The following is an 11,413-nucleotide window of genomic DNA, read 5'->3' on the forward strand; positions in this document are numbered from 1 at the left end:
AAACTAGTAAAATACATTTTATCATAAGATCTATATCACAGTTGTAGATTTTGGCCATTTAAAGTAATAATGGGGTTTCTGGCATTCTTCCTGGTCCCATAGGACTTTCACTCTTGCAGCTGTTCCATTTAACCTTCATCTATGGGTTCAGCTTGACACAGGGCCCTGAGATGACTGTAGCTTTAGACAGATGGACTCTAAAAGAAGCTCTTTGTCAAAAACTCCCAACTCAGTTGCTACTCCTCTGTGAAGTCAGTATCCTCTGAGGACTCAGGCATTTACATAGTACCCATCTCCTCCTTGTGAATCCCAGTTCCCACTGACTGCATTCCCAGTCAGTGCCCAAGCTCAGCTCTTAGCAGCCTGGCACTTGGCCTGCCGATGCTAGACTGGCATTTGCTGAATCCAGGGGTCTGGACTTCCACTTACTGCTCTGCTGACCTATTTGAATTGACATTCTGGATTTAGACCTTGGGTGTAGACCTTGGATAATCATGTTTGGCCCCACCCGATCTTGGACTGATCTACTAATTTGGAATCCAATTCCTGGATTGATTACTATTTGTACTACTCCTTGGATTAAGAGATCTCTGCTTGTGGTTGCAAAAGGAAAATAATAATATGCAGACTGAAAGAATTCTCAAGGAAACACTGCAGGATTAAAAAAAAAATTGGAGGGTCTTTCAGTAGCATGAAGATGGCAGGAGTATTGGGATAGTATCCTTAATAATGAAAAGATTTGGAGAAGTCAAGGTCAAGTGATACTGTATTCAAGGAATACTACACTGCTTTTTAGAATCCACATACCTAATTTATGTCTAATTTATTATAACATATTTGCAGTATTCCTCTGGATACCAGCTTGATTTATGCCATTTTACTTAAACCTTAGTAAAGGGTGGAGAAGATAGTAGTCCTTAGTACTCTTTTTCATTCCCATGGGAACTATACACACATATACTGTTACAGTGAGATCAGCATATCCAGTTATAGAAAGATTACCCAGCTGGGAATCAGGAGACCTGGGTTCAAGACCTAATTCTTACCCCAACTGGCCATGTGAACAGGTACCCTAATCACTTTTACTTTAAGCTCCTCACCTGTGAGTGGATGATTATCAAATATCTGAAACCTTATAGTACTTATAGTTATTGATTCCACGATTTGGTTGAGAAGAGAAATAAGGAGATCTCTGAAAATGGTGTCCATATTTCCACTTCCAGGTGGCCTAGATCTACGATAAATCCAAGGTAAGGGAGGAGGGTTGCACATGTTTGTGTACTATTTCCCATTAATCTACATTGTTACCATAGCAGAATAGTGAATCTCCATTCACAGAAATGTCTTGGCACTTTCCCATGTTAGAGAAGTTAAAGATTCAAAGAATATTCTACAGGTATCTATAACTAATCCTTACCCCCAAATCTCACTCACATGTTCACAAATGGGTCAATCTAAGTATGAATATCTTTTTTTAATTTTTTTTGCTTTTTAAAATTAGTGCCTAGACAGGTTATGCACATAGTTTTAGCACAAGCAATATAAAACATGTTCTCTTTGCCTAAAAAGCTTTTCTTATATCAAACAAGCACATTTACTTAAACCGGTTAGACATTCTATGAAGAATACAAAAAGAGTATACATCACTGTCTTTGTTCTTAAAAGGCTTAAATATAACTGTTGAGATACTGATATATTTATTGACGGACTATATGGGAACTTTGGCGGTATTTACTTACTTACTCCCCACAATCTAAAAACAATTTTGGTGGCTTACGTAGACACAGACCACTTTAAAAAATATGCTGATAAAAGATTGAAAGGAAAAGAAGGTTAAAAAAAAGATACAAACAGTAGTAATGTTAGTAAATGAAATGAATTCCTGGGAAAGCTTTTGATGCATATCTGGCTCTATGTTTTCTAATTTGGTCAAAGAAATATGATCAGTTGCATGTATATAAGAAAAAAAAAGTAGATTTGCTCAAAAGAAAAAAAAAAAAAAGCCCAACTTTGGTAGGGATACTGAGTCCTGAGAAAAACACCTCTGAGAAATCTTGACAAAATTTGGTTAATTGTGTATCCACAAAGGCAGTCTCACAAACTGAACCTCTCTGACTTTTTCTAAAATGATGATTGAGTCTATACAACCTCACAACTTGTATAATTGCAAATATCAGAGCACCATGGTTATAATGGAGAAAATGTTTTTTCAGTGTTGATAAAATCAGATAAAATATCATATTAAGCAAGCAATATTGTGAAAAAAATATTCCATTGGAAAAGGATGAACACTCGAAACATTTTTTCTTTGAGGACTGCAGGTCCATTCCCACAGTGAAATGAAGTGAAACAAATATATTCCCTTTAAAAACAGAGATGAAAGGGGGAAGGATATTCTTATTTTCTTCAAATTTTCAGCTAAGAGCTTATTTCCTGTGTTCTTTATGGCCCAAAACCAAAGAGAAGCAGCAGGTTTATCTAAAATCTTGAAGAACATTCCAACTTTTTCTTGGAAATTAAACTCCTCTCTTTTTTTTCGTAATTGCGCTTGCACATGGCAATATGTATCTCAAGGTGCTCTTAATATCTTCTAGATAGCTAAGTATGCTGAAAATGTCCTTTTCTCAAAGTAGCAGTTACATTAATTCTAAAAGAATATTCTGTTATGTTGGCAGTAAATCTGAACAACTATAAAAAATAAGTAAACTTTATAAATGAATGAAATATATATTTACATCTGTGATGCTAGTATTCAGTTTGCATTCATTTCATCTATAACCTTCACAAACACAGACTGAAGAAATCTGGAAGTTCTCTACAACACTTTGAAATCTAACAACTTTTTAAAAATTAAGAAGTCAAAACATTTTATATAGTAGACATGATCCAAGATTGGGTGAATTACTTGGAATATATATATGAGATACATTTTTTTGACTAAGTTCTATATTTTATTCAAGAAGCTAAGTTCTATTTAGAGAGAAAACTTATATTTGAAATACACCATAATCAGAAAAAAAAAATATGAGATGAAGATGTGGGTATTATGTGTTCAGGAGTCAATAACTGTGTATTATTAATTCTATAAATGAGAACAAGTTTTGCAAGAATTAACTAGAAAGCCAGGGTTATTCTGAAAAAAAAAATCAACTTTGTTACTAGAAACAGGACTTGGAGGGGAGGGGCTGGTAGGGAAACCTGATATGGGAGGAAATTATGGGAAACCTGATATGGGAGGACATGATGTCCTAGGATTCTCATAATCGGAGTTGGGAAATTAAGCAGCAATCCAGGAAGACCACAAGCAACTAGTAGTTTTCTAGGCAGCAAAGAGAATACCCAAGGAGGTCTCTTGAAACTTTTTGACTCCCCAAATGGAATTTTACAAAAGCTACTTTCAGGCTGAGGTATTTTATACATGTGGGCTATTACACAGATATTTTTCCTTTCTGATAACTGACTTGCATTTAGAGATATACCTTTCCTAAAAGTTGACATATTGAGCTAATTTAATTTGGTAATAATACATTACCTAATCCACTGAGTGACCTTCCTGAGCACAAATCCCTCCTCTGTGCGTGTCCCCTCAGTGTTCTTTGTTAACTTGGGCAGGATGAGGCTTGGGCAGAGAAGGCACTTAGGCAGAGGCTGAAGTCCAGGTCCGGGCTGGGAGGTCCTATGTGACACAGGCACCTTGGCCCAAGATTTTAACTGACTTTCCAAATTTACTAGTAAAACGTATTTTTGTTTTCTCAGATACTTTCATTATATGGAGTTTTCGAAAATAAATTTCTTCCTTAGAAGCTACTGCTCTCCTATAGACCGTTATTTGTAATAACTTCTAGGGTCATACCTTCTGGCTAGATTAACACTAATCATGGAGTCTGGAGCCAAGGTTATCGACATTCAGATCCCAACCCTGACACTTCCCAATAGGGCAAGTTGTTTAAGCTCTCTCCCTCAATTTCCTTCTCTATAAAATGGTAATGATAATGATACCAACCTCAGAATGAAATTGTAAGGACTTAATTAGTTAATAAATATAAAGTTTGTGGAACATAAAACATCACAAGTATTTTCTATATTTATTTCTCTAAAGTAGTGGATTTTAAATATTGCAATGTATTCCTGTATTCATTAACCCATTCATTATCTCATTAACAGTGGAACTCCTTTTTCTTTTTTTGGCTGGGTGTACTTTATTGATGGTACATGACAAAGTAGGGCTCTTGGACCCTCCCCTTCCTCAGGGGATGGAGGCTGTGGAGGATGGGCGATTCTCAGAGACGGGGGATCAAGTTCGGGCCAGGACTTCCCAGCAGCTGATGGCCTCTCACTTCCTCTCAAGCCATCACTGGGGCTGGTGGTCCAGGGGCTCTTACTCCTGGGAGGCCATGTAGACCTTAAGGTCCACCACCCTGTTGCTGTAGCCAAATTAATTGTCATACCAGGAAATGAGCTTGACGAAGTAGTCCTTGAGGGAAAAGCCATCCCCAGCATCAAAAGTGGAAGAGTGAGTGTCACTGTTAAAGTTGCAGGAGAAAACCTGGTCCTCAGTGTAGCCCAGGATTCCCTTTAGGTGGCCATCTGACACCCGCTTCACCGCCTCCTTGATGTCATTGTATTTGGCCACTTTCTCTAGTCGGCAGGTCAAATCCATGATGGACACGTTGGGGGTGGGGATGCAGAAGGCCATGCCAGTGAGCTTCCCATTTAGCTCCAGAATGTCCTTGCCTACTGCCATGGCAGCGCGGTAGATGCCAGAGATGGTGTTCTGGGCAGCCCCACGGCCGTCATGCCACATTTTCCCAGAGGGTCATCCACAGTCTTCTGGGTGGCAGTGATGGCATTGGCTGTGGTCATGAGTCCCTCCATGATGCCAAAGTTGTCATGGATGACCTTGGCCAGGGGGGCCAGGCAGTTGGTGGTGCAGGAAGCATTGCTGACAATCTTGAGGGAGTTGTCATAATACTTCTCATGGTTAATACCCACCACTAACATGGGGGCATCGGCCAAAGGGGCAGAGATGATGACTCTTTTGGCGCCACCCTTCAAGTGAGCCCAGTCTTCTCCATGGTTGTGAAGACACCAGTGGACTCCACAACATATTCAGCACCAGCATCACCCCATTTGATGTTGGTGGGATCTCATTCCTGGAAGATAGTAATTGGATTCCCATTGAGGACAAGCTTCCTGTTCTCAACCTTGACAGTCCGTTTGAACTTGCCATGGGTGGAATCATACTGCAACATGTAGACCATGTAATTGAGGTCAATGAAGGAGTCACTGATGGGTACAACCTGCACTTTGCCAGAGTTTACAGCAGCCCAACATGGCCAAATCCATTTATTTCGACCTCCGCCATTGTGTCTCAGAGATGCAGCTGGCACTGCATGAAAAGATGCAGCTGTCTGGTGAGCAGGCAGGAACAGAGAGCCAGAACTCTTTCTTGAAATTAAATTTCAGGGGATAGTTTGACATGTAAAAATCAATCTTCTATTGAAAATAATAGGGACTTCATTCTGGAAGCTCCCTCATTGACTGCCATGGAATCCTCTGGCTCCCCAGAACAAAGTTGGAAGATAAATTCTTTAAAGAAATCTTAATGTAGAATTTATCTCCTTAACTTTAATCTAGAGAGGTGGCAAATAAGGCCAAGGTTCTATTAACATAGTGACTATACATGTATATGGTATTTTTAATGAAAGGAAAGATTCGTCCAGATATATAGTATAGGGTATTGCACAACAGAGTTTCCAATAAAGTATCAAAGGGTAGATAAAACAATCTCATGACATATAGAATAAACTTGTGTTTTGAGAAGTAATTTAAAGAAAAGCACCTAGAAATTAATGAGGGACATTTAAAACCATACAAAGTTATTATCATAATAATTATAAAAACACTAATTTAATCTATATGATTACAAGTACTGTTAATTAGTGATGATCATTTCTAAATTTTCAAAAAGATGAAAGACTTCTTTAAAGTCACTTACAAATGCCCACTCTAACTTTCACTTGCTAGTTGTTTTCTATACTTTTAAGTCTTTGTCTATATTTTGTATCTATATTTGATGTGCTGCATTTTAATCCTTTAATCCTAATATACATTTCCCCCATGAAAGGGTCCAAAAAATGGTTAATATTTTAGTTTACAAATGAAGTGCTGGTACTTATATTATTTATTCATCTGTCTCTCTACAAACCTTCTGCTTCACAGGAATTCACTTCTTTCATCTCTGACTCCCAGTCTTTCTCTTTCATTGTCTCTCTCTCATTCTCTCTCTCTTCCTGCATGTAAGAGTGTTTATTCTAGAAATGATTATCTCATAAGACAATATTCAAAATGAAGTATAACAATTCCTGTTCACTTTAACATTATATTATTATGTTTTTTATTTTCCTTTGTATTCCTTGGGAGTGGCCCTTTTTATCCCTTAGTGGCCCCTACTATTCACAGTGATGGGAAGGTGGGCATTTCTGTTAAACCTGTTCAGATAGAAATTTTTATTATTTTTTAGCTGCTACAAAGAGTGGCAAGGAAGGAAAACACATGCAATATCCATGGAGTTACTCTGCATCACTAGAATAATATGTCTATAATACATATATACAACCGGTATTGAGGAAGAGGTTGAGGATTTGATTCATGGCACATCTAAATTCCATTAATAATTAGACAGGTACAATGGTGTTCTTTTGAAACTCACCCCTGAGGAAAAGTGTGAGGAGTGTTTGCTGAAGTTCACATACACTGGTCTGACTCTATAAAGGCACCCACAATGACTGGAAGAATCAAAATCATTGTTACCTTGAATCACAGCTCAGCAGCATCTCCACTAAAAGCTCCCTAAATTACTGCTTACATGCTTTTCAGACACATCTTTATGAGTATCAGTAACCTTTCCTGCCAATTAAGTGGAAAGAAAGAAGGAAGAAAGAAGAAGGAAGGATGAAAGGAAGGAAGGTTTTGTGAAAGAGAATGCGTCTCCAAATCTTATACTTGTTCCAGCATTCATATTCAAATCCACTTTGTTTAAAGGAGGGAAAGCCAAATCTGTACAATCAAGCTAGAAAGTTGATTAAATATGTTGTTAATTCATTCTTTCAATGTTCCCCATCAAGCAAATAGTATATTTGAGCTTGATTTGTTATCTGTAGAAAAGAAACCAGAATGTTACCTGGCATATAGGTGAGAGCAAATTAGGTATTCTGTTGCTCTCTTTAGGTGATCTCAATTTACTTAAAAATTTTTGATAAAAGATAGCTATAATGCCTCTGGCACTGAAAGTTGTGATTAGAAAATAGTTTCCTACTTTAAAAATAAATGTCTTGGCTTTACTCCAACATTTATTTTCAATAAATGCCTAAGCATTTATCTTACAGCAGGAGACCATTATCCAGTCACAGCATTCAATTCCTTAGACATTATCTCTTAAAGTGAAACAGTAACGTTAAGAGTAAAGGACTTGCTGATTGAAAAAGTGCTTTAGTATGCTGGGTGGGAGAACAAATTACTGTGGGTAAAAATCACCCCTTTAATTGTCATCTGATGTGGAAAAAGTACATGTTCTCTTTTCTTCAGAAACCCTGTGTAATGGAACTTAGGATACAAGGGTTGGGGTAAAGAGCTTGACCAACTAAGAAGTAGAGAAAGTCTATAACCCAGCATTTTCTAGACTACATGACATCTCTACTCACGCTCCTATAATTTAATCTCTGATGTCATTCAGTGCTTTATGTGGCCTCTCTTGAAAATTTGTGTGTAATGGAGATTTGTATGCTTTTTATTAGGCCTGAAGATCTTCACTTACCCTATGTGCCAGTTCGAATGTATTATGTTTCCCCTAATGCCATTATCTTTGATGTAATCTTGTATGGGCAGATGTTATTTATCAGTGTTAATTAGATTGTAATTCTTTGAGTGTTTCCATGGAATGCACCCCACCCAACTGTGGGTGATGACCCTGATTGGATAATTTCCATGGAGTTGTTGGTCTGCCCATTGGGTGGATCTGAATTAAATTACTGGTGCACTATACAAGATCAGACAGAAGGAGCGAGCTTGCTACAGCCAAGAGGGACACTTTGAAGAAAGCACAGGAGCTGCAGATGAAGGACATTTTGAAGACGGCCGTTGAAAGCAGACTCTCGCTCTGGAGAAGCTAAGAGAGGACAAACACCCCAAGAGCAACTAAGAGTGACATTTTTGAGGAACTGCAGCCTAGAGATGAACATCCTGGGAGAAAGCCATTTTGAAACCAGAACTTTGGAGGAGATGCCAGCCATGTGCCTTCCCAGCTAACAGAGGTTTTCCGGATGCCATTGGCCATCCTCCAGTGAAGGTACCCGATTGCTGATGTGTTACCTTGGACACTTTATGGCCTTAAGACTGTAACTGTGTAACCAAATAACCCCTTTTATAAAAGCCAATCCATTTCTGGTGTTTTGCATTCCGGCAGCATTAGCAAACTAGAACATCCTAGTTAAAGGCTCTCTTCATGAAGGGACCTCTGTAATGTAAAGATCTGTGTGCTGTTTGTCTTGCTCCAGTAGTCAGTGGAGATTTTGATCTTCCTAAATTTTAATCAATTTAGGAGACTAAACACATTTTGACAGTAAGGGGCTTCCTGAGGTTTTTGTCTTCTAAGTATAGGGTTCGTTATCAGATTCATAAGTCTGTGTTGAAGCCAATCACTATTACAGTGGGAAGGTGTCACAGTATCCTTGAGAAGAGGAGATCCATTCTGAAAAATTGATAGTCTGAAGTGTGCTGACATCATCGCAGATAGAAATGCATTTAGGAAAGTACTTTTTTCTGACGCAGATCTGAGCGTATCACAATTCTGCTTTCATGTATTCCTTAATGAACTCCCTGTCATCTTTAAGTGGTTTCTGAACTCCTTAATATAGACAGACAGCAGCATCAGGGGCTAGCTTAAATCTACCAGGCAATCCCTTCTTCGCCAAATCACCATCAGCTACCCTACTTTCCTCCGATCTTGGAACTATAAAGTGATATTGTCTTAAATCTAGTACAGGAAACATTACAAGCAAGCTTTAAGACAAGTCCCCTTACATCTCAACCAGACTGCTGCCACTATTACAATAGACTAGAAGTGTCGCCTGGCTCTCTATTCTAACATCTAGGCATTGCATACACTTTTCTTGGTGCCCACTTGTGTACTGAATCCACCCTGTGCTCCAGCCACATTTAACCTCAGCAGTCTCAACTCTATGTCTTTGCTCAACTGGTCCCTCACCAAAAATGCCCCTTGCTACTTGCTTTTTGTCTATGTAACTAATTCCTCCAAAGACCAACTCAAATATCTTCTCCGAGGTAGCATAATGATACCCAGTAATGTTGTGTTTTTTGAGTCACAGAATGGGATAATCCTGACCTAAAAGAAGCCTACTGTCTTCCAAAGAGCACAAGCAAATGATTGGGATAATTCATCTTCATAATTCTCTCTCTCTCTCATCTATCTATCCATGTACTTTTCTCTGTTATATGTCTACCTACTTACCTATCACCTATTTATCTATCATAGTGTTCTTATAGTATTTTCTCAGATTCCTTCATTATAGACTTTATACATATTATTCTAATTTTTTATGTACATGTCTATCTCCCTTTACACAGAGCTTTAGCTTCTTTATCTACATATCTTCTGCCCCTTGTGCAGTACCTATCTCATAGTAGGCCCATTTGAATTGAATAATACAGCAAGAATTAGTTGGCAAAGAAGACAGTGAGATAAGATTAGTTTTATTAATTTAAATATTATTGTTTGGCTTATTGAAATGTTAATTCCTATATATTATCGCCAGAGAGTCTAGGTTAAATTGAAATGATAATTTAGGTTTTAAATTTAAGTTTAAAACTTAATTTAAATTTTAATTTAATTTTTCAGTTAAATTTTAATTATTAAGAGGTGGATTAACACCAACATCAATCGTTAGTCAGAATGTAGGTTAAGATTATTCCATGTGAAACAGCAATTATTACAACACTCTATATCAGTGTTTAGTTCCTCACTTTCTTTTAATCAAGCATTTTTAAAGTTATTCAGTTTCAAAATTCTAGATATGAGAATTTTTGACAATTCAAATTCAGTATGTGTAATTTCAGATCTACCTTAATTTCTCAAATTGGTTCCTCTTCTTGATTTTTCTAATTATATAATGGTTTCAAGCCTTGAAATTCAGATTCTTTTTGATGTTCATTTTATTAAGCACTAATTCTTATATATCAAGATTCTTTTCATCAAAATGAGATCCATGGACCACCACCTCGGATAAATTGTAAATTTAAGACTTGGAACCCCATTTAAAATATAATAAATTAGAATCTTTGGGTTGAGCTCTGAAATTAGATTTTTTTTTCTTGCAGCTGGAGTCCATTAGTAAGCCAAATCACTTTAGTAAACCATGTGATTTTTTTCTTTGCTTACTAAAGTTTGAGAATCACAACTTTAAGGTTTTGTTCAAATTCATTTTCCTTCATGTAGTCTACCTTCATATTTCCAATGGTAATAATCTTTTTCTTTCCTAATTTCTATGTTATTCTGTTTAAATTACTTAAGTGGCACCCACCACATACTGCTCTGTTTTAATTATTGGCAAATATGTATTATCGCCTATAGAGACAGAGTCAGTATTCAAGGCCCAAACCACAGGAATAATATAAGGCCTGGGCTACCCCGTGTAAGTGTAGGTGTCACCCTGGCCCTTGCAGCTCTATTTTCAGAAGACTGTTTTCATCCAGACAAATGGGTAAGGAGATGGGGAGGAAAAGAGGCCCAGGAACTACGCTGCAGCAAGGCTGGGCCTCCTGCATTAATCTAGGAACACATGGGTTCATCCTTAGAATCAAGATAGTAGGGCCTCTCAGGCTGCCATAAATCTAGCACATTCCATCATGGAAAGCACTTTTAGAAACTCATTAGGAAGCACATCAAAGGTGTGTTCACTCTCAGATACTATCTACAATGCCTGATTCTGTAGATAGTTCAATGCTGGGAGTTAGTAAACCTAGGTTGGAAAAGTAAAACAGTTTTTTTTTTTTTAATTTCAAAAGTCTCATTTGTACAACAAGACATAAAGAAATGTTCTTCATCAAAGCTTCCACCACAACTGTCACAAAAGAGAAAGTACTATTGCCCAACACATCAGCTTTTATCGCAATAGAATAATTAACACATGGAACACATTTGGTGTCATCATAAGCATGTATCCATGGATAACATCCACCATAAAATGAATGGTTTTCCTTATGAGATCTCATGTCTTTTGAGTCTTATCATCAAGAAAACTGTGCTTCTCCTGAACAAGTAGTAAATTTTTATCATATGGAAAAAATAAATCTTGGACTGGGGTCTAAAGTGTTCTAATCTTTGTTTGGACTATTA

The 11,413-nt window shown here is 37.4% G+C and overlaps 1 long non-coding RNA gene and 1 pseudogene across 1 annotated transcript in view; both read right to left on the minus strand.

Annotated features, from left to right (window-relative positions):
- The window catches only part of LOC119504601, a 179,786-nt gene extending 176,181 nt beyond the window's left edge, over positions 1-3,605 (minus strand). Inside the window, exon 1 of the long non-coding RNA XR_005210604.1 lies at positions 3,533-3,605. This is a non-coding gene — a long non-coding RNA (uncharacterized LOC119504601). The remainder of the gene's footprint in view (positions 1-3,532) is intronic.
- A 773-nt stretch (positions 3,606-4,378) lies between these two features.
- On the minus strand, positions 4,379-5,365 carry LOC119504600 (annotated as a pseudogene).
- Between the last annotated feature and the right edge of the window lie 6,048 nt (positions 5,366-11,413).

The sequence above is a fragment of the Choloepus didactylus genome, chromosome 10 (assembly GCF_015220235.1).
Source record: "Choloepus didactylus isolate mChoDid1 chromosome 10, mChoDid1.pri, whole genome shotgun sequence".
Classification (NCBI taxonomy): Eukaryota; Metazoa; Chordata; class Mammalia; order Pilosa; family Megalonychidae; genus Choloepus; species Choloepus didactylus.